The sequence below is a fragment of the Elaeis guineensis genome, chromosome 6 (genome assembly GCF_000442705.2).
Source record: "Elaeis guineensis isolate ETL-2024a chromosome 6, EG11, whole genome shotgun sequence".
Taxonomy (NCBI): domain Eukaryota; kingdom Viridiplantae; phylum Streptophyta; class Magnoliopsida; order Arecales; family Arecaceae; genus Elaeis; species Elaeis guineensis.
Genome location: NC_025998.2, coordinates 67,194,020 through 67,213,794, shown reverse-complemented (window position 1 = coordinate 67,213,794; position 19,775 = coordinate 67,194,020). Strand labels below are relative to the sequence as shown.

The 19,775-nt window shown below is 37.1% G+C and overlaps 1 long non-coding RNA gene across 1 annotated transcript; it reads right to left on the bottom strand.

Moving 5' to 3' along the window:
• Nucleotides 1–10,780: 10,780 nt before the first annotated feature.
• On the bottom strand, nucleotides 10,781–19,570 carry LOC140858573 (uncharacterized). Its single transcript, XR_012142138.1, has 4 exons — nucleotides 19,168–19,570; nucleotides 16,256–16,357; nucleotides 15,893–16,166; nucleotides 10,781–15,820 (listed from the first exon to the last, which is right to left on the bottom strand). It is a non-coding gene; the product is annotated as an uncharacterized lncRNA (long non-coding RNA).
• Nucleotides 19,571–19,775: the final 205 nt, after the last annotated feature.

Sequence of the window (19,775 nt, the reverse complement as noted above, 5' to 3'; positions counted from 1 at the left end):
TCCTAGTAAGAGGAGATCGTATCCTATATATTCTCAATCCTAGATGACTCAAAAAAAGTCTTTTTGGCCAAAAGCAGGAAGGAGATTAGAAAGAGTTTCTAATGCTTCTTCATTAGAGTCATCATTAGTTAATTGAGAATCGATATGAATATGTATTTGAGTTTGATATGATTCCAACTCACGAACATATTCAGGATGCAGAGATGATCGAGGGATTGAATTACACAGTAACTTGCCACTGAATGATATATTTAGTATTTCTATCAAATTTTACATCTTCTGGATAGCCATGATACGTTGCTAGATGTCAATCTTAACTTGTAGGTTCGATCAAATTAAAGAGTTTAATTCGATCGCCAATTAGAAAGGATTTTCTAATTGTTGAGCTCGGGTTAGCTCGATTGGACCTAAATCGGTTAGATTGAAATCTAATCAAATTTGATCAACTTACACCTAGATCTACTGTTGGCTATATGTGGAACCCAATGGGTTACACATATATAAAAATTGGCCAAGGATCCTTTTGAAAAAGATTAATTGAAATTTTGGATTCAATCAGAGTTCCGGTAAGCATGTTAGCACATGTGGAAACCCTTACTTCTTTGGAGATCGATTTGGTCTCATCTCTTGCCAATTAGCTAGCCTAATTTGATGGGCATTTAGGCCAAGTCGTGTCACCTAAAACCAACCCAAATTGGGGCACCACATCCCAAATTAATGCCAATTATGAAGAGTTCAAGTTGTGAAGGACTCTTGGTGTAAAACAGATTTTGCGCATGCATATTGGTGTGAGCAGAAGAAAAGAGTCCTTTTGGCATGGGATTAAGATGCATGTGGTAGCTCATATCACCCTTCATTCTCTAATGCACATCTCAAAGCATGAGATGGATTTTTTCTAAAAATTTTAGGGTGGAGAAAAATTGGAGATGAGAAGGATGTCTCCCATGCATGGGATGAAGCATCGCATCTCTCTGTGGTTTGGAGAGTCCTTCTCCTAAACAAATGCTTTTAGATTGGAATATTTTTTTTGTGATAATATTCTACATTTGATAAGCTATTTTTGCTGATTTTTTTTGAAATTTTCCAGACTTATCAGATGGCTAAATGGATGCCGGAAACTTCCTTGCGTGTGTGCATGTGCGGTGATCAGCACTCACGTGAAGAGGTGTGAGGATCACTTCTTTTTATGGATTTTTTGATCTCTTTATTAGGGTATCTGAGATCAAGATTGAATTCCCTATCCATGTAGATTTTTGAGTATTTTTTCTGATTTGAGAAGGGATGCAAAAGTATCCCTTCTCTGGTCACGTGTGCAGATGCAAGTGCAGGTCAACGTATCGATGATAAGAGTCCTTCTGCTTGAAGGAAGAATCTCTAATAGTCTAATCAAATAAGCCTCTTGGATGAGGTGTGTCCCTTCCTTTTGGCATCCCTCTGATGGCTATAAAATGGCTGGGGTGTTGGGTGTCTGAGATATTCAAAAAAATTTCAAATTTTTCTCTGATTGCTCTCCTTTCTTTCTTACAACCTATCTTAGTTTTAGGAGAAGGCTTTGGGATTTAAGATAAAGCCTTATCTGATCCTAACAAAGATTGTGAGGGTCTTAAAGAAGGGGAACCAGAAGTTTAGATGAGGTTTTGAGAGGGTGGAGTCAGGTTCTTGAAGAAATCTGATCGGTACGAGGCTAATCGAGTTCTAGAGACTAGAACTCTTGAAGAAAGTTGAAGGAGGAGTGCTATCTTTGGTTCAATTTCTATGTGGATCACCATTGAAGGCCGGACATGTGGATGCCTCATGAAAATTGGATTAGCGCTATAGGTATTCTTCTTATCCAAGTTTAATTTATTGTACTTTGATTATTATAATCAAGAGTTTCTAGGTATTAGGGTTTTCGGTGTATCGGATGTTTCAAATAAAATTTTTAAACACCTAGTCCTTCCACTATGCCATCAAAACCCAACAAGACTTAAATTAGTAGCCAATTGGCTTTAGTCCAAGTTGAAAATTGTTAGATGTAAGTCCTAGAAGCCAATATGACTGACACATTATAATAAATTTAGGATACAATTTTGTACTTAATATATTGATTTGATCAATAAAATGGTAAGTTTATTTTTTATTCAAGTGTAATGTGTCTTTGAATCATCCATAAAATTAATTTTTTGATATATATTCTCAAGGTATTGAGAATTAGAGATATATATTTAATTTCTAAATTCTTTAGATCATAATATCATCGTGAGGATAGTGATTGATATAGATCACTTTCTTCGAGGTAGATGAGTCTCTGGTCTATAGTATAGAGACATTGGACAATGAGTGTGGGTAGTTATTCGAGAACAACTAGTACTGAACATGACCATTTGAAAGATCACTTAGATTTCTATTCAATCATCAGTGATTGTCTCGATGCTGTAGTTGTATGAATGATCTTTTGACCTAAGATGGTACGACTACATAAATATGGATCTCAATGAGCCCTTATAGTGGATGTTGGCGACAGTTGATCCACCATAAAAGTAAGGTACGTATCAAGATAGGATCTATCGATCTTGATAGAGAGAAGTAGTCCTATAAAATTTGAGAGGCTAAGTCCGAGAGTCTGTAGCCACAGTAGTGTGATTGTTGGAAAAGAGTTTCCATAAGGATCATGACTGGACTCGAGCTGATCGAATTTATCATATGACTGATGATAAGGTTTGATGATTCTTCTTCGGACTCCAAATCAAACAAACAAAGAAAAAAATCTCCATCACCCAAAGCAAGTACACAAGAGAACTACTCAAAAGATTTAGAATGGAGAACTCCAAAGCAATTGAAACACCCATGAGCCCATCATGTAAGCTTGACAAGGATGAAGAAGGTAAAAATATAGACTTAAAATTTTATAAAGATATGATTGGTTCTCTATTGTATTTAACTGCTAGTAGAGCAAATATTATATTTAGTGTTTGTCTTTATGCTCACTTTCAATCAAATCCGAAAGAATCTCACTTGAATCCAGTTAAAAGAATCCTTAGATATTTAAGTGGTACACAAACTCTAGGACTATGAAATTCTAAGGACTCATCAATTGACTTGATAGAATATTCAGATACCGATTTTGCTGGATGTAGATTAGATAAAAAAAAAGTATTAGTGGAACTTATCAATTTTTTGGAGTTAACTTAATCTCTTGGTTTAGCAAGAAGCAAAACTCGGTAGCACTATCTACGGTCGAGGCCGAATATATTACAACCGAAAGTTGTGCTCAAATCTTGTGGATTAAGCAACAATTTGAAGACTTCGGCATCAAACTCAATGAAACTCCCATAAGATGTGATAACACCAATACTATAAATCTAACTAAAAATCTAATTCAGCATTCTAGATCAAAACATATTAAAATTAGGCATCATTTCATAAGAGAACATGTCCAAAATAAAGATATAATTCTTGATTATGTTTGTACTGAAAAATAATTGGCTGATATCTTTACCAAGGCCTTAAGTAAAGATAGATTTTGTGAAATTAGAAGAGAACAAGGAATCCTTGATCATCAGCTTAAGTATCTCTCTGATTCCAAATTCTTAATACCAAAAATTCATTGAACTAAATCTATTGAGCTCAATTCTCATTTTTCTTAAGAGCTCAAAAGCTCAAAACTATCATTCACATAATCAATATTTGGGTAAACATCCTTCTCTCAGAGTTTAATTTTTTTTTCGAAATTATACCATCATTCTTTTGAATTTTTCTATGCCAAAGGTCGACCCTAGGGTAATCTTGCAATTTTGTCAAAACCCTTCGGGCGCTCTCTTCTTATTGGGAATTTTTCCTTGAGCCGACTCAGCCCTTCATCTTTTTCCTCCCAGCGAACAAAAAGCTCTCAATCTCTTCTCCCTCAAACCAAAGATTTCTCTCAAATATCTCCTCCCATCGATTTTCACTCCTCAAATCACCCGTTAAGGAACCAACTTCCTCTCCTCTCCCTTCCTCATTTGGGGCGGTTCGAGCTTGCCCTAGAATCATCCCCTCTTCTCCAAATCGGTGATTTAACTCCTCAAATCCTTGCCTTTTTTCTTCCAAAATCCTTTCCTCTCTGCCTCACATTTAGTTTCCTAAGCTCCTTTCAAGTCTCTCTTGACCTAATGGCTTCAAAAATGAAGCTACCGCAAAGAAAGAAATCTGTTCGCGGGTTGGAAGATAGTGTGTACAGAAAGAGATTAGCAATCAAGCCCTCTCTTGCTCCAATCCTTGCTCCAGGTCCTGCTTCAGCTTCTACTCAGTCCCCAATCATTCCAAGCAAGGTACCTCTCTCTGATCGAAAAGTGGAACTCGAAAAAAATATTGATTTCAAGTTTTTTGAAAAAGAAGGGTTCACTATTGGATCGAAGATTAAGTATCAAGGATGGAAATTTTACTGCTCTTTAAAGGAAAATACTTATGTCGATCTAGTCAGAAAATTTTACTTAAATTTGAGCTATAGCAATAGAACAGTAAAATCTACAGTAAAAGGTATTGATATTATTCTTGATCCAGTACACTTGGGACAGATACTGCATTTGCCTTGTGAAGGCTATACCAGTATGGAGCTCCCTTTTAAAGAAGAAGAAATTAATGTTATCTTAGGGAGAACTTATACTGGAAGTCTAAATAAATTGGAAGCAAAAATTCTTTGTGTTGAGATGAGGCTGTAATATCACTTGATAACCAAACTGTTTGTCCCTAGGAGTGGTAGACACGACCTTCTATTTGGTAGGGACATTTGCATTATGTACCATGTGATCACTCAAACCCCCCTAAACCTTCCAGCATTGATGTTTGAGGCCATGAGAGAAACCCTGAACAAGTCCAAGGCTCACTTGCCATTTGGTATGGCACTCACCTTAGTTTTTAGAAGGTTCGGAATCAGTTTTGGGGGAGAGGCAGTTGCTAGACTATCCCATTCCGACACCATCAACCGCTACACACTGCATCGCATGGGTTTTTCTAAAACTGATGGCGGTTGGACAAAGGATGTTGAGGAGAAAGTGGAGGATAGAGCAGAGGAGGAGGGACCATCTTCACCTCTTTGTGATCATAGAGCATCCCCAGATATTCAGTTCATATCTGATCATGAGGCTGGTCCTTCAGAATCTGTGAAAAGGCATGCTTCAATTCCATAGTTAGAGAACAGGGCACATCCTTCAGAGTTCAGACTAACAGATGATCAGATTGAGATGATGTCCCACCATGTTGCCTCCATTTTATCTCAGTAGTTTGCCACTTCAGTCTTTGCACAGAGATCGACATCCCAGGATGTCTTAGACTAGACTCTGATTCCTCATATTTCTACTATTTTTCAGATGCTCACTGCTCAGTCGGTACGTATTGAGCAGCTTGAGGGATATATTTTGAGATTGACAGGCAGAGTATTAGACTTGTAGGGACAAGTATTAGCTTTAGCCCATCTCCAGCCGCATGAGGATATCACAGAAGTCTCAGACCTATCTACAAAGGCGGCTAGACTTTGAGGAGTTTTAGAGAGTGGCTTTGACTTCTTGAGAAGAGAGATCAGGGGCTCCAGTGAGAATATTTCTACTCAGTTAGTGCCCTGATGCAGTCTGTATTGAGAGCCTTGGATCTTTTGGACACTATTAGACTTTTTCTTATTGCACAGTCTGTAGCTTCTCAGGCTCCAGGATCCTCTCACCCCTCTACTCGTGCTGGTACCTCTACCCGTGGTCGAGGCAGACATGGTCGAGGTCATGCTCGTAGACTTGATCCTACATCTCCTCACCCTATCTCTGATTCTTCAGATTCTGATCCCTCTAGCTATGACATCTATTAGATCTAGATTAGTTTGTCTCTTATGTCTAGGATTTGTCTTATGGGCCTTGTATTTGTTGGCTAATTAACTCTTGGATAGTTTCTATCCATGACTTTTGTATTTTGAGTTGACTCATGTGTATTGGGACACTTTTTGTATTCAGTCACTTTTGAATATATATATATATATATATATATATATATATATATATATATATATATATATATATATATATATGTGTGCTTTGACTTTCAATGAATATCTATGAATGTGATCAAATTGAATTATTTTAATTATGAGATCTGAAAAGTAACTCATATTAGTGCTGAGAAATACTATGAATTGCAATATCTTCTAGATAAGCAAGTTGATATATCCTTTATGTTTGCTATCTTGAGGGGGAGTAGAGAAATAAGCAATCAAAGAAGGGGGCTAAAGAAGTAAAATATGGTCTCAAAAAGAGGGAGTAAACAAAGTATGTCTTTTTTGTCATCTTTCTTTTCTTTTCTCTATCCTTAAAATCCCTTAAGATCTTAATTGATGCTATCAAAAAGGGAGAGTAAAGAAAATTTATCCTTTCAAGATCCCTTAAAAGGAGTAGAAAATCTTAATTGATGCTGTCAAGAAGGGAGAGTAGAGAATCAAAATCGAATTTGAGCAATAAGCAATGAAGAAATGAGCAATAAGCAATAAAGAAATTAGTAATAAGTAAAATTGTTAAGCAAATGTGTCAAAAGAACCAAAATCATTAGCTCCTTTTTTATCTAATTTTCAAAGCAAATGAATTTATAAGCAAATTTTAAATTGATCTTCAAACTGCTTATGATGTATTTCGTTCAAATACTTGGCTATGATATTGAAGTGATGCATCTTCATAAATTTGAAATTCATGTTCAATGCTTTATATATGCTTTTGCTCAAATATTTTGTCATCATCAAAAAGGAAGAGATTGTTGCTCCTTGAATTGATTTTGATGATTATAAAGCATTTGAGGAGGTGACTAATGATTTTGGCTTGGAAAAAGATTTATTGTATTTTAGGGATAAAATCATAATTTTACCAAGTTCTAATTCGGAAGCCTCAAGAGCAAGAACACAAGATTTGTAATCTATTGGAGGTAATTTTAATATTTTTGAATATGTATTTTTAAAAAGAATCATGTTTATATATTTGAGTCGACCCCATGAGTCGACTAATGGCAAAAGGGGCTGAATGGCATGCTGAATTCTTTGGCTGGCACACTCTGTGAGTCGACCCCATGAGTCGACCCATGAGCATGAGTCGACCTCTACTACTGTGTAGGCCAAAATTACAGAACAGTCATTTTCTGTTCTGTGCCACAGAAGTCGACCCCATGAGTCGACTCATGAGCATAAATCGACCCTATGAGTCGACCCCTGTGATGGAAAAATTCTGCAACAGCTAGTTTTCAGCTCATTTTGGTTGCATTTAATGCCTATTTAATGTGCTTCAACAGCTCTATTTTAGCCCAGATTACTCTCCACCATTATTTGAAATTATAAAAGGTACTTAAAGGAGGGAATCAACCAAGTTTTGAAAAAGTTCTTCAAGCATTCATTTCAACCCTAAGCAAGAGCCCTCTTAAAAGTTCAAAAAGCTTTTATTTCAAGATCACCAACCCCTCAAGAGCTGATTCAAGTCTTCAACCACCTTGAGGAAAATCAGAAGAGCTTCGTTCTTATTGTGTAAAGTGTATTTAAAACTTTATTTGCTCATTAAAGGAGTTACATCTATATTTCTGTGTGATTAACTACTATACTCTATTTTAAGTTGATATTTTATTTTGGAAGGATTCCAAAATATGGAAAGGTTGATCCGAACCTTGAATCAGATTGTATTGGATTGGCTTGTACCCGAGAAATAAGTGTTCTAGTTTGGAATAGCTAGAGTCGGAGGTTCCGACATTGTATTTGGGTTGAATACGGTTTAGTGGATTTAAATTCTCAAGTAGGAGCTTGGAGAGTGGACGTAGGTGCAAGGTTGGCACCGAACCACTATAAATCTTTTTGTTTGTGTTGTGCTTACTTGCTCTCCTTTTAAATTTTTTTATCTTTTTGCATTCTTGCATCCAGCTTCTACACCTTGCATAAATTTTACTCTCCACATTTATCCTACTTATTGTTATACAATTCTCATAGTTGTAAATTAACTTTAAATTTTTAGAAATCTAATTCACCCTCCCTCTTGGGTTGCATAGCTGGGCAACAGATATGCTATAAAACTCTATCAAATGTTCTTCCTGCGGGTCAATTAAGTGAGTTGCTCTAATAAGCACCTATATCTTTGTATTAGTGTCACTATACAAGTGATTGTGAGATCAACCACCCTCTCCATCGAGCATATATAGGATGTACCAGTCTTTTCGGTATCATCGATCCCCAACTTAATGATCCAATGATTTGAAATATTTTAGATTAAGACTATCAAGATTTTAGGTCTCATTGGCATGATCTCACCATGATTCTAAAATTATTGCCCTGATCGATGGGGTTTATCATAATCATGAAAATATGATGTAGCAAATGATAAAATACAGTACCTCATGAATACAATAACTAGTGTCATGCAAATGAGCAGAAATATATCACAAAAAAATCTCTTCACATCACCCATATGATTGGCTTGTAGGATACTATTCTTTCAATCTCCCACTTGCACTAAAGCCAATCACCCCTGTACCTGATACCTATGCAATCTGGGTGGCGATTATGCTGCTGCTGTGTAAGGCTTAGTAAATTGGTCCATTATGATGTTCTTAATGTTAACTCATTTTATGATCAAATCATGAATGAGGTAAAAGTACCTAGGATGTGCATGGGTACCTAGTGAGACCACACCCAACTTAGTGATGAACCTTTTCATCTGGCGACTTTCCTTAGCTATCTTTACTAACAGCAATTAACTGAGTTAAATACAGTTTGCTGTTTGAAACTCTTCTAATTCATTGCTCCTTTAGTACTTCTTAAGTACTATGAGAATGTTTATCACAGTTTTTAAAAATCTTATCATGAATCTGCCTGAAATCAATGATTATGCACAAGGCATAAATCACATCAGGCTTGGTACATGGGTAAGTAAACTCTTTTACACCCATTTATATTGGACCCTTTTAACATAAACATCATGTATCTAGACTGGGATAAGCCTAACATCCACTTACATCTATCACTATAGATGCCAAATATATTGGATGCTACACCCAAGTCTTTTCAATGAAAACTATTGTGATAAGCATGTCATTGACTGAGCACAATATCGGGACTAGCTTCTAAATATGCTGTATGTCATTCATATATATAAGAAGTTAGTGGATCTCCTACTTGCCTTCTCACACATACAGTTCATCTATATTTAATAAAGTCAAATATTTTGACTATCTCATCAAAAATAGAAGTACCGACTTCTCAATACCTGCTATAATCCATAAATGAATTTGCCCTCCCACTAGAGACAAACTCTCTAGATAATGTGTGGCAATAGCAAAAATTTAGATGGACATCCCTGATAGCAACCTATTGGATCATACCCATACTTGGTTGATGTACAGAGAGTTCATATCGAGTTCATATCGGATGTCATGGTTTCAAGTCGATTGTCAAAGTCTCTACTCATGACAATCTTCGAATAGATCAAAGAAAATATTATTCTCAATGATGTATGTACACAATTATTCACAATGATAAATCCATATTTGAGTGGTACATTACACACTCAGATTGACCTTCGGTGAGGACCTGTCATGGTTGTGCCTCTCCAATGAGCACATCTAGTCAAGAATCAACTTGTGAACACTCCACAAGTTATAATAGTTCGTAGGTCTTGAACTTCTCATGTTTAATTATCCTCCTACTGTCCCCTTCTTAGACAAATTTCTTTCCAAAAAGATGGCATTCCTACTGATAAAATATTTTTTGTCTAGTAGGATGATAGAAATAGTATCACATACTACTCTTTAGGATAACCTATAAACATATATAAAACTTGATCTAGCACAAAACTTATGTACATCAACTCTTTTCACATAAGTTGGGCAACCTGCCTCTTCCATATCTCATATAGAGTGTTAGTTACAGATTTAGATGATATCTAATTCAAAATATATGCAGTAATTTTTAGAACATCTTCTCAGAATGAGATAATAAGATTTGTGAAGCATATTAGATAATCACACCATATCTCATATGGGGTATCCATCTCTGAGTCAAGATATTATTAGTCTTCGAACATCCACTTGTTCAAGACCTAATACCTTGCTCGCCTTTTTTCATGTCAAGTAAATGAGATCTTGGTCATTATATCCATGTGATAAGATTTATAAGTTCTGTATGATTCAAAATTATACAGACAAAGAACTCTTCTTTGTATTACTTATTTATCTTTAACTCATAAAAATAGCCAAGTTGGCAATTCCAAAGATATGTGACCATCACATATTTATTTCTTATTCTTATCAACATAAAGAATAATGCCATTGAGTGACAGAAATATAAGACCATTGCCATAAAATTTATCAAAAAGAGAGTAACTTTTACTCTTTACATTAATTTCAAAACCATGCTACAATAGAAAAAGATTTGAAATAATATTTTTAATAAATTTAGACATATAATAACAGTCTACTAGTTTCTAAATAAGTAGGTTCCTACAACCTTAGCATGAATGGACTATCCATCAATACCAAAAGAAAAGTAGACACCTTACTTCAGCTTTATAGGTCCAGCAACACTTTACATAAGTGAGACCTATATTAGGTATCACATACTCAAAAGTTTAAAGTTGAAATACTCAATGATTAAACTAGTTTGTATCACATACAAACCATTAGTAGATACAACTTTTGCATTTTGCTATTGCTTCACACTTGCAAGATAACTCTTGCAATTAATCTCTAATACTCATCATTGTTGTAATGATATTAGATATCTTTAGTGAAGACATTCTTCACCTATCTTCTCCTGGAAGAAATTAAAGAAGAAATTTAGGAGAGTTAGTAGGATCTTATCCTAGATTAACTTATCATCCATGACATTAACTTAATCATATGATTAAGTCAATCAAGATATATTTGATAGTCATACTGTCACCCTGCCATATCTTATATGCTATATTCTCTTCTATATAGTATCAACTCCGATCAAATTGAAATTAGGAGAATATGAGACTATCTCCTATATGAGAACTATTCTCAGAGTCCTCAACCATTCTATGAAATTCAATCAATTTTAAAAACATACCATACAGTGATAGTGAAGATGCAGATGAATATATAAGAACATAAAAGAATGACTCATGATGACAAACAAAATTTAGATAAAGTTTTTATCTAAATATGTCTCCCACTATTTTAATAAATTTCATAGTCCTCAAGTATAAAATTGAGGAACCTATCATAAAGTTCTTTAGTGGGGTTGAGATTTTAATTCCTCATAAAAAGCCTTGTGGATAGCACAACAAGTTCCTATAAGTTCAAAGGTTGATAACTCTTTATCAATTACATCTCATGCAACTCTCAACATAATTTTTATCTCTAAAATACTTATAGCCTTATGAACAGCACAATAAACTATAGTATTTTAGTTTAGTCATATCTTTTAATCTTATATGATTTTATCTGAATAATACTACCTTTATGGATAGCACAACAAGACAACACTACCAGAATATGTTATAAGCATCATTAAATCAACATCATACCAATCACTATAGCAAGCTTTGTAGATAATACAATAAACTCACTACAGTTTTTGATATACTCTATTGACTTAGTATGAGCTAAATACCATTAGCTTCATTATGCACCTAGACAGTATCAAATCAGTCCCCACAGTAAGCCTTGTGGATAGCACAACAAGTCTACTATAGTTTTTGATATAATACTGGCTTGGCATGAAGGAAGACATGGGTAGTGTTCTTAGCACTTCACCATTATGACTTAACATAATTTAAATGAGAGTCTTAGATCTCATGCACATCCTAAACATATATTCATGCATCATATGCAATCTAAACTTTAAATCTAACTAACAGTATATAAGAGCATAAAAAGAAAAACTAATGGTTATAGACTTTTGAAAGATCATCCGAGCCACAGGATGATATATGGTTCATACCCTGGTGCATCATAGATTGAATCATCTCATGGTCAATCTATGATGTACCTCCACTCTTAAACACCTGGTAGTGCAGTCTTCATCTCCATGAAGTCTACTATGAATGCTTAATCTTTATTTGAAAATAGCAAGAAATAATTTTTATCTATTCTCAAATAATTTTTTTTCTATAATTTTACATAAATATGTAAAAGTTTTAATCAATAGTTGAAAACATACAAAAGAAAGATTCAGCTGATAATATAATACATCAGGGGCACGCAATCCCTATTGCAACTCTTGCAGATGTATTTATATAATCAGCCAATAGGAAAGTATTTATACATACATCCATCACATAGATGTATATTAGTCCATAACCACTCAGTAGGACCTGGTGTGGTTCTCCCAAGGCTCAAGGGACCAAGAAAAAGGTCAAGGTCCAAAGCCCATGAGGCATTCATGGGAGTTCTAGGGCTAGTTTGGGCCCTGGGTGAAAGGCTGTCAGCCTTCACAGTTTCGAGGTCCAGAGGATTTGGACCTTGAGAGGCTAACTTATATTGGGCTAGCATTGAGTCCAAGAGAGGTGAGATTGGGTTAAGTTATGGGTATATATAGGCTTGGGTGAACACAATCTCACATTGGGTTAGCCATGAGAGTTTTTGGGTTGAGTCACGTTGACCGTGTATATATATACATTGTATTGTGATTCTAGTTGAATAAGGCTGAATACAAAGCTATTTTCTTCCAAATTTTCTTTCTCTTCTTCTCTCTCTATCTCTTTGTCTTCTCCATGCCACCATCAGCCATTCCTAGGGTTTCTAGGGTTTTCTTGGCCGCCACCTTCAAAATAGTAAGGTTTGAAGGTGCTAGCCTTCCTTCCTTGGTTTGTCGCCCCATCTCAAAGGGGTTCCACGAGATTGCTGCCAGCAAAAGATGATTTTTTATCTTTAATCCTTTGGTTTGAAGGTTTTCAAGGTGGAGTTTCAGATTTAAAAGCAAAAGAAATTGATCTAAGGCCCTTCCAAAGGTAAATCTCCTAGATCTACAAGATTGCTGAATTTTCTTGTAGATTGTTTTGTTCTAGGTGATAGATCAAAGATCAAAGCTTTCCTCCAACCCTTGTTGCTGGTTCCACGATCATCACGCATCAAGGGAAAATCTCAACATCTGGTATCAGAGCTTTGAGGATAGATTTGGTGGATGAAAGATCAAAGTCTCGCCTGGATTGTGGTAAGGTGTTGAACAGATTTTTTTTCTAAAATACATTTCAATTTTTGGTATTTATTTTTGGAGATCTGGTTGTGATGGCATCGAATAGCATCAAGACAGACTTTGAAAACTTTGATGGTAAGAGAAATTTCAGCCTTTGGCAGCAATGGATGAAGGATCTTTTGGTTCAGAATAGGATCTACAAGGTATTGGTTCGAGAAAGGCCTAAGAAGATCAGTGTTGAAGACTGGGAGGAGTTAGAGAAAATAGCTTCTAGCATAATTAGAATGTGCCTTGCTGATAAAGTCCTATCTAAGATAAGTACAGAAATCACTCTAAAGAGGCTTTGGAAGAAATTAGAGAACACATACATGGGCAAGAATATGACAAACAAGCTGTAATTGAAGAAACAGTTGTACAGCTTGAGGATGTCTGAGGGCAGAGAATTGATTGCTCATGTATGAGGGTGGAGACTTGATTGCTCGGATGTTATGGGCCTTGATGTGAAGATAGATGAGGAAAATAGAGCTCTTCTGCTGTTGTGTTCACTCTCAGTTTCATATGATGGTCTCATTACTACATTGGTGTATGGAAAAGAGACCTTAAACTTCGAAGATGTGGTTGGGGTCCTCAGGTCCAATGAGCAGCGGGAAAAGATATGTAAAGAAAGCCGAAGTACAGAGATTTTTGCTATAAATGAGAGACAAGGGAGGCCTAAAAAGAGGGCTCAAGATAAGTTTAAGGGTAGATCAAAGTCTTGAGAGAATCAAAAAGCTCCGAAGTGCTACAAGTGTCAACAGCCTGGTCATTTGATAAGGAATTGCCCACTTTTGAAGAATGAGAAGGGGAAGGGCTTTTCCAAGGGTGGTTCAACTAGTGGGAGTGGTGCTCTATCATCTGAGGATAGTGGAGATGACTTACTGGTTGTGTCAAATGGGATCATAGAGGTTGATAGCCATTGGATACTGGATTCAGTATGTTCCCACCACTACACTGCATATCGAGAGTGGTTTGCTCCATATGAGAAATCCAATGGAGGAAGTGTGAGTCTTGAAGATGATCATCCATGTCAAGTTGCTGGTGTTGGTACTATTAGGGTGAGGATGTATGATGGGATCATACAGACACTCACAAATGTTAAGCATGTGCTAGAGTTAAAGAAGAACCTGATCTCTCTGGAATATTTGGAGATGCAGGGGTATGCTTTTGGTAGCCAACCGAGTAGTGGGTGTTTGAAGATATCAAAAAAGGCTTTAGTAGTGATGAAAGGGAGAAGACTGAACAACAATCTGTATAGGATGGAGGGCTCAGTGGTTACAGATAGTGCAGAAGTGTTTGCAGCAGCACAGGAGGAGCAGCTTGCCTACCAGCTGTGGCACTATCGTATGGGTCACATGAAGACAGGGGGCTCATTAAGTTGAGTAGAAGGAGACTAATTCCAGCACTCAAAAAGGAGGAAAATGACCTATGTGAGCCTTGCATCTACGGCAAACATTATAGGATAAAGTTTTCCAGTAGTATCAAGCGGAGTGAAGGCATTTTGGAGCTAGTTCATTCGGATGTATGGGGACCGACACCTGTTTCAGCTTGAGGTGGAGCTAGGTATTTTGTTACCTTCATAGATAACTTCTCCAGGAGAGTATGGGTGTATCTGATCAGAGAAAAATCAGAGGTATTTATCTAATTTAAAGCGTAGAGAGCTGAGGTCGAGAAGGAAGTAGGACAACCAGTGAAGTACCTGAGGTCTGATAATGGAGGAGAATATACAAGCCTAAAGTTTAGAAGGTATTGTGAGGAGAATGGCATCAAACATCATTATACAGTAAAGATGACCCCTCAACAGAACGGTGTTGCAGAGAGGATGAACCAAACATGGATGGAGAAGGCCAAAAGCTTGAGGCTGCAAGCATCACTGCCCAAGTCTTTTTGGGGTGATGCTCTAACTTTTGCATGTTTTTTGATTAACAGGTCTCCCCATAGAAAACTCAATGTAGGGATTCTAGAGGAGGTCTGGAGTGGGAAGAAGGTGGAGCTTGGCCACCTGAAGGTGTTCGGCTGCCCAGCTTATAAATTGGTGGAGGGAGCCGAAAGGAGCAAGTTGGATCGAAGTCACAGAAGCTGATCTTCATTGGGTATCCAAAGGGTATGAAGGGTTACCTACTGGTGGATCCTCATTCTCAGAGGTCTATGATCAGTTGAAATATAATTTTTGATGAGAAGAGCATCTTGAAGAAGTCAGGAGGTGCTGACGAATTTAAAAAGTCAGCACAGGACAGCATTGGACAGCACTCGCATATAGGTGATTTGCCATCAACTTCTCTAATCATGTTCATTTTGAGGTGAAGATGAGCAGACATGTTCCCACACCTATGGAGGACCAGTGAGGAGGGCAATCTATCCAGGAGGAAGTGCAAAGGTAGCCACATGCAGTAGACTTACAGGACAGCGCAATGGGAGTGGCACTGCACAAGCCGAAGTGCACTGTTCGCAAATCAATGTGGTATGTCATTGATGAGACCATTTTTTATGCTCTCATCACTATCAATGGAGATCTAGAGACCTTTAAGGAGGTCATGGAGAGTCTGAATCAGGAGTCATGGATGCAGGCCATGATGGAGGAGATGGAGTCCCTCAGAAAGAATCGGACATGGCAGCTAGTGGATCTACTAGAAGGTGCTCGACCCATTGGCTCCAAATGAACTTTCACTAGAAAGGAGACACTTTCAGAGCAAGGTGGAGTGAGGTACAAGGCTAGACTTGTAGCCAAAGGATACTTACAAAGAGAAGGAGTTGATTATTCAGAGATTTTCTCTCCAGTCATCAGGCATACATCCATCAGGATGCTGTTGAGTATAGTTGTAGCTCAGGATCTGAAACTGGAGTAGATGGATGTCAAGACAGTATTTCTCCATAGACATCTAGAGGAGAGCATCTACATGGAGCAGCCATAGGGGTTTCGAGAGTCTGGGTCAGAGGGAGAGATCTGTTTGCTGAAGAAGTCACTATACGGGCTGAAGCAGTCACCAAGATAGTGATACAAGCGATTCGACACCTATGTGAGGAGCATAGAACTTTTCAGGTGTGATTATGATCCATGTGTGTATGTTAAATCTCTAGAGAATAGATCTCGATTGTACTTACTCTTGTATATAGATGACATGCTGATAGCATGCAAGAGTAAGGAAGTTGTGCAGGAATTGAAAGCAGCCTTATCTCGGAAGTTTGAGATGAAGAACTTGGAACCTGCGAGGAAGATCCTAGGCATAAAAATTTTCAAAACTTGAGCCAAAGGGTTACTGCATTTATCTCAAGGAGGCTACATACAAAAGGTCTTAGAAAGATATGGGATGAAGGAAGCCAAACCGATAGTACTACCACTTGCTGGGCACATCAGCCTTTCGAAGACTATGTTGCCACAGACTGAGGTGGAAGCTCAAGAGATGGAGAAAGTGCCATATGCCTCTGGTGTGGAGAGCATTATGTACTCCATGATATGTTGTGGACCGGATCTATCCTATGCAGTGAGTCAGGTGAGCAGGTTTATGGCACAGCCTGGCAGGAAGCACTGGCGAGCACTGAAGGGTATCTTCAGATACTTGATGAGTTCTATTGGAGTTGGCATCTACTACGGACAGTTAGGAGGTGCTGAGAGACACTCCAACATGTCCAAGGAAGCTCATGGGCAAATACAAGGGTTTGTAGATGCAGATTTTGGTGGAGATGTGGACACCCGACGTTCAACAATAGGTTTTATGTTCAACCTATATGGAGGTCCTGTTTCATGGAGATCTTGCTTGCAACCTATAATAGCCTTATCCACGACTGAATATGAGTACATTGGTATCACAGAGACAGTGAAGGAGGCCTTATGGCTGAAGGGCTTGGCACTGGAGATGGGCATTCCATAAGAAGCCATCAGAGTGCACTACGACAGTCAGAGTGCACTGTTGCTTACACAGAACTTCATTTATCATGCGAGGATGAAGCACATCGACATCAGGTATGATAAGGTTAGAGAACTCATCGAGGATGGAGATGAAGCTAGTGAAGGTTCATACTAAGGAGAATCCAGCTAATGCACTTACGAAAGTACTTCTGCGAGATAGTTTTCACTATTATGTGGGACTGATGGGCTTGATCGATAGGATGGAGTTTGCTGAGGCCTTGGGGCACCAAGATAGAGATTGTAAGATCTGATGTGGTGCTTCCAAGGCTCAAAGGACCAAGAAAAAGACCAAGGTTCAAAGTTCATGAGGCATTCATGAGAGTTCTAGGGCTAGCTTGGGCCCTAGGGTGAAAGGCTGTCAGCCTTCACAGTTTCGAGGTCCAAGGGATTTGGGCCTTGAGGGGCTAACTTGTATTGGGCTAGCATTGAGTCCAAGAGAGGTGAGATTGGGTTAAGTCATGGGTATATATGGGCTTGGGTGAACACAATCTCACATTGGGTTAGTCATGGGAGTTTTTGGATTGGGTCACATTGACCCTGTATATATATACATTATATTATGATTCTGATTGAATAAAGCTAAATACAAAGCTATTTTCTCTCAAATTTTCTCTCTCTTCCTCTCTCTCTCTCTCTCTCTCTTTATCTTCTCCATGCCACCAGCAGCCATTCCTAGGGTTTCTAGAGTTTTCTTGGCCACCACCTTCAAAATAGGAAGGTTTGAAGGGGCTAGCCTTCCTTCCTTGGTTTGCCGCCCCATCTCAAATGGGTTCCATGAGATTGCTGCTAGCAAAAGATGATTTATCATCTTTAATCTTCTAGTTTGAAGGTTCTTAAGGTGGAGTTTCAGATTTGAAAGCAAAAAGAATTGATCTAAGGCCCTTCCAAAGGTAAATCTCCTAGATCTACAAGATTGCTGAATTTTCATATAGATTATTTTGTTCTAGGTGATAGATCAAAGATCAAAGCTTTCCTCAAACCCTTGTTGCTGGTTCCACGATCATCATGCATCAAGGAAAGATCCCAACACACTCAACATGTATTTTATAATAATTATAAAATATAGTAACAAACAGCTCATGTTATCTTCATTGTGATATCATTCATACACATGTCAAAGAAGATGATCAAATATATAGGCATAAGGCCGATTTAGGATTTTTGATTCGGGTTCAACACTTGACCCAATTCATAATTTTAAGCCAATCATTTGTCATCCATTTGAGTTAAGTTGACCAATTCTTAGATTAATCCTAATCCAATTAGATTAGTATAGATTCGATCAACCATGACTCAAACTCTAATCAAATTAGATAAATGACAATTTGATCAACCTAAATTAAACATAAATTATAATCAAATAAAAACTATGAATTTGATTTAATCTATAATCATTAATTCTAATCACATTAGAATAATGAAGTATAGTTAAACAAATTCATCGATAAAAATTCTAATCCAATTCTGATGCATCCTTTCCATGATCAAATTTTTCTGGCTCCACACATACCTAAGACAACAACCAAGATGGAAGACCCACAATGGTGAGTGCCCAATAATATGGTGGTCGATCCTTGGATCTTAGGTGAATGTATCAAATGCAAGAACCCTAAATCTTGGTAATGTACATCTATATATAGCATTCCAAGGCTCCGCGCATCACATGCACTGTATTTCAATTCCATTGAAAATTAGATTATGGGATCTAATCTTAAACTTATCTCACAAGTCTAAAGACTATGTAATTTTATATCTAAGGTTCGATCATGGATTGATAACATTTATCATTTACAAAAATATATCAAGAACATCATTTAAACATCAATCAAAAAAATTTGATTTTGATATAGTTTGAACTGGATCTAATTCATATCACAGTAATAATATGAAATTTGATTGAATCAATCAAGGATGGCTCTGATACCACTGTTGGATTTCGATGATGTAGAAAAATATATATTTTAAAAATTTTACATCATTCAATAATTGAAAATAAAGTTTAACAGTTAAACTATACTACCAAAATACAAAAGCCCTAGGAACACCTTGATGATTGCAATCAAATAACATTAGCATGTAAAATAAGAAGAGATCAAAAGCTATATACCATCATGAAGACCATGAACTGGTAATCTTGAGATTCTCATAAGGCTTCAAAGTAGAAGCCCTCCAACAGTGATCCACATAGGACTGATCAAGGTCCTTCCCAATTCCACGTAGTGCTGCAGCCTTCTTCGCAAGCTCGCTGCTGACCGTCTTTTGCAAGAATGGGTTGCACCATCGCTTGTATGCCTTCGAGATCTTCTCTAAGATTACTATAAAAATTTTTTCTCAAATGATCTCATCACACATAAATTAGATTATATATTCAACACATGAATAATCTGATTTTTTGACAAGCATCACATGCTTTCCATTTTCCTTCCTCTCTTCCTTTCTATTTTTTTTCTCCCTTTTCTTTGTCTTTATCCCAAATTTTTTCTCTTTTTTTCTCCTCATTCTCATGCCTATCTACAGCCCAAATTGGATGTCCAACCTGGGTGTAGTGCCCCCTTTTTATAAGAAAGATGGGGTGATTCCATGGGATGCCAACTCTTGGCGTCCCTTATCCATTACACATCACAAATAAATTTTAGCATGGAAAACAATAGGATGGCATGAAATATGAAGTAGTTTACCAGTAGAAGGACTCTTCCTCTGCTAAGAAAAAATATA